Genomic DNA, 5,152 nt, shown 5'->3' on the forward strand with positions numbered 1-5,152 from the left:
ATATATATATATTTACTCGAAAAGATAACTTGTTTCATGACGCAGTTAAATCAAGCGCTCATCAATTTTTGGGCATATGTATGGAGTTATTGGTATCACCTTAAAGGTTGTTCATTTGCCTTGCTTTCGATGACAAAGAAGTATATTTGCGATTGAAGGAGGAGGGGTCGCCTGGTTTCAGAGGTAAAAATTAACGAGAAAATGGACGTCAAAGTTTGGTGGCTTCTATAGCTTAAGAGTCCTTGGAAACTGCAAATTTAAACTTGTGCCTTTAATCAACGTTTTTCCATAAAATCCACCCATAAAAGTGTTTTTGAATGGACATACAAGGTGTTGAGCCAAAAAACAAAATGCCGATTTCTCGGATTTCATGATTTTGAGGAGCGCCTGATTTCACCACGATGCCTCACATTTGGAGACATTACAAACTTCAATCAACATTGAAATCAAGTCGGAACTTTTGATGCTAAAATTGACATGCTCATTTATCACATTCAGCTTAGTAGGGGGTCTGCTTGCTTCATCAATTAAGCAACTGATAAAAAAAACATCTAAAGTGAAGAACAACGAGATTAGAAGTAAATTACTAGATCTACCTGTACATGACAAAAGGACTGTAAGAATATTTTATGTCACTTCATTTTTTTTTAAAGTTAAAAAAAAAAAGATACGTCATCGTCAAATCGGGATGAGTCAGCTCTTTCAGAGGCCTTTATGACAATTAATTGTTCTATAAATAATCTTTGCAAACTCAACGAATCTCTGGTTCAAGCAAATTATAATTTACAATTACATCAAAGAGAACTGATATTATCTGGTCACAGCTGTGGCGCAATTCCAGTATAAACAAAGCTCATGTAGGTATTACCATTAGTTTTTGACACAAGTAATGTGTTATGTGCACACCATGTGCTGTTTGGTGGGTGGTTCACTGCCAAGAAAAATCTGGGCTTAAAAAGTCTATCATGCAGCTAATTTTCTATGGTACAGCCAGACCCAAGGTTGTGTAAGCGAGAAAGAAACAATGAATTCCTCTACTTTTAGTAGAGGATTAATAACGTATACTTTTATCTATCTCACCATAAATAATTTCCTCCCACCACACACAAGTAGAACTAGAGTTCACGAGTCATTTTCCACAGTGCGGCATAATGTTAACTGTTAAAGAGGTGATCAAGCGCCATAGTATGGCACAGAGATGAAAAAAACAACAACTGGGATAAGCTTTACCTCTGTGGGTCTTCACAGCTTTTGATGAAACTTCATTTGACATGGTTTTAGTTTAGTTTAGTTTTAGAAGAGGGTTTTACGGCGCTCGCAACTGCATAAGGTCATATGAGTGCCAGAAGATTAGAGGTGTTACAAGAGAGTAACAAACATAAAAAAGAAGAAGGTAGGATAAGGACGATAGATGTTTGATAGGAAAGAAGAAGCAAACCACACCAAAGCACCCACCAACCACCCACTGACACGGTTTTGTACTCTTATAAACCCCAAAACGGGCTATGCGACAATGGCAGAGTTCTATAAAGACTTGATGAGACAGGAAAAATATGGTACATGGCAAGCCACTGTAAATGTGCTTTTGCCAATACAAATGGAAAGGGTATGCATAGATTTATCTATTTGCAGGATGTACAGAAAAAAAGCAATATGCATGCATGTATATAATATATTTGTGTACCTTTCAGAGAAGAGAAAAAGAATTTTATACAATCAGGTAATTGTGAGATTAGTATAAAGCGTATAATGTAATATCATTTACTGTATCTGTAGTACAAGAAAAAATAATAGGATAATAATATATTCATACTTATGTAGAGTGGAAACGAATAAGAAAAAGCATACAGGTTGAACAAGTGGGCGGCGGGTTGTGTTAACTCCCTACTGAATGCTGTGTTGACAAGAACATTTTTGGCAACACAGGTATAGGCAAGAAAAGATAAGTAGCTGTGAAAAATTCAGCTATACAGATTATTGTAAAAGCATTTAAAACAAGGTAAACGATTATTGAACTTTGTGATCAATCCATCAAAATGGCACAAAGACTTTCCAAACTACAGTATTTTACGCCTTTGCTTTCATAATTATTCAAATGATTGGAATCCCATAAGTTTCATTGGTGACCGTTTTGTAAGAGAACCACGAGTTAGTTCTTATATTTTGATTTGTTTGCATTCTACCAAGATTTAAAAACTCATTTGATTTTTAGCAAAATGGAAAACGTGACAATTTCTTGAAAATATAGCAATCACTTAGGTGTTATGGACAATTCATAAATCATATGCTTCACGTTCAAATGAAAAATTAGCAAGCATGATCACATGTCTTACTGATTTTTTATTTCACATGATAACTTGAAATATTCACGTTAAAATAAAAACAAGCTCACCAGAAAAGTGAAAGAAAAAGAAAACAAAACAAAAACAACAGAAAATAATGTGGTCCCAGAAGAGCTGACAAACACGAATAACTTATTTTAAACCATACACAAAGCAAAACATTCAACAAGAAATTATTGTGAAATCTATTTTCCCCAAAATGTGGCACCGGTGACAGATGCAGAAAAGATATTGAAATGTGAAATCTAAACAGGTAAAAAATGTTAATCCCTTCCTAAATCTTTCTTTAACACTTTGCAGTCACACAGCCAGCAGTACAAAATTCCCCATCTGGTCACCCAGCCAGGAGAGTGGCTGCAACAGACTTCTCAGGTATGGCGCAGTAGGTGACTGGAACGAATAATTTTCATCAGCGCATTATAGCGCCAAGTGACTGCAATGTGTAAAAATAAAGAACAGTTCTACTAAACAGAGTTTCATCAGAAGAAAATCAAAGATGGTTAAAAGTAGTCTCAAGCCTACTACTAAATTAGACTTAACTTGTAGGACCAGTGAGGACATGCATAAAAAAAACCCTGAAAACATTTGCACAAAAACTGACCAAAAACACGAGCAGGTACCCTGGTGGGTGAGATTAGTTCCCCTCTGTCTGTAGTCCCATTTTGTCTCTCACAGACTGGGAACCTCTGTAGAAGATGCTCATACAAAGTGCTAAAAAAGCAATAATATGAAGAATAAAAATCACTTGAAATATTTTAAAAAAAACATAACTCACTCGTTTTAGAAGCCGTGTCCTCTAGATGACCAATTTGACAACTGCTCAGACCTGAATTATATTGTATGCGTACAAGTCTAAAATTTGACGATGGTGGTACTGACATCAGGTAAAAGCACAGAACACACGAAATATGCAGCGAACAAAAATATGAGACTTTATTTATTACTGACACAACAATGTTTTTCTCTCAAGTTTTTAACACTTTGTAGTCACACAGCCAGCAATTCAAAATACCCCATTTGATCACCCACCCAGGAGAGTGACTGCAACGGACTTCTCAAGCCCAGCGCAGAACTGCGCCAGGTGACCAGAATGGATAATTTTCACAGACGCAATAAGTGGCCGCAAAGTGTTAAGTAAGTAATGAGTAAAAAGGTAAAATGAAAGTGCAGATCTGCATGAGCAATGTGCAAATACAAATACAGTAAAAAAACCCTCACTGCAGCTGTTTTGTGTTTGCATTTGTGTGGAGGCAAGGGAGCGTTACTTCGTCATAAAGAACACAAAGAAATGAAGGTTCTTCAATATCATTTTGTCAAAATTACAAAAGATTTATCCTCAAAGGTTTTTAGGTTTGCATGAAATAGAACATTGTACCGAAGCTAAGGTTCAGTGAAAGTATTTACAGCACCAGGGCTATTCAAAATCCCTTTGAATGTACGTATGCCTTTATAAAAAGATCCCAGTAGAGCAAAAAGGACCAGAGTTTTTAAAAGAACTCTGTAGATGTCACTGTTACCGCGGGAGGATTTTCCATACATTTATAAACACAACACTCATGGATCCACACCACAAATTTTCAATTTTTTGTATGGTCTTTTTAGAGGGATGGGTCTAAGAACTTTTCAAAAAATTCAAACGAAAAGCAAGAAAGGAAGCGCTGTAAAATCCAAAAGAAAACAATACAGTGATCATAAAAGCTATTTACAACAAAAATCAACCCAATTTGCTCCTCGGGCTGTGATTCTGTAAAAGTGGTCCCGAAGTTTGGAATGCTTTGAACTACTAACTGAAAACTGAGCAGCTGAAAACATCACAAAAAATAAAGTGCATAAACAACAGGACAAATTGAACCATGTGGGACTATTACTTTTCAATACTCTGGTCAAAACAACAGCTTGAACGAACAATTTCCCTCATGGAAAAGAATAAAAAATGCTGGAGTATACAGCAGTGAAATCATTTTGTATGCTAGCAAATAAAGGCAAAAAGATGCCTTCACCTGTTCCATTTGTTTATACTTGCAAATCAGAAAACCAATAAAACTTTAAGCAACAATTCTTATAAACTATTTAATGTTCCATGAAGTAAGGTTTTAGTTCAAGACTTTGTCTTACAATATATGTAATAAGTGCTCTAGGTATACACTAAAATGTCATCTCATAATACGGATGTTTCTAGACACAATCTGTACACAGGTTAATGAAATCAAAGAACCGGTTACACTAAAAAATTGGGGCAATTGTTATTGAATACTGCTGTAGTTCTCAACTTTCAAATATGAAAGCGAATCTTCATGACTAGATTATCCGTTGTGAATGTAGACATTAAGAACAATTCACAACAATGTGATGAGCATGAAGAAAGTAGAACAGTATTACATAAAAACATGAAAACCAAACCTATTGCCTACATATATTTTTTGATTACATTGAAAGAGAAATTTCTCTAAGAATTTTGTCAGAAATACATATTATTTAGTACTCAATCAATAAAAAGGCACAGCATTATAATAATAAAAATTGCTTTTATATTGCGCATATTCAGGCACTACAGCATGCTTTACAACTGTTATTACCCCAGCAGACCTTTGAACATTCAGGAACATTCTTGGCTTCACTTCTTGGGAGGCATACAATGCAAGCTGCTGATTTCATGCGCTCAAACAGCAACAAACTAACACGATCTTTCGCTATCTATAGGCAGGTACCCATTTCCACCAGGGTGAAATAAGGAAAATTTATGTAAAGTGCCTTTCCCCAGTATTGGGATATAATGCACTTCATCTCCTTATTTTAGCTGCAATTTCAAG

The sequence above is a fragment of the Aplysia californica genome, unplaced genomic scaffold (assembly GCF_000002075.1).
Source record: "Aplysia californica isolate F4 #8 unplaced genomic scaffold, AplCal3.0 scaffold00444, whole genome shotgun sequence".
Lineage (NCBI taxonomy): Eukaryota > Metazoa > Mollusca > Gastropoda > Aplysiida > Aplysiidae > Aplysia > Aplysia californica.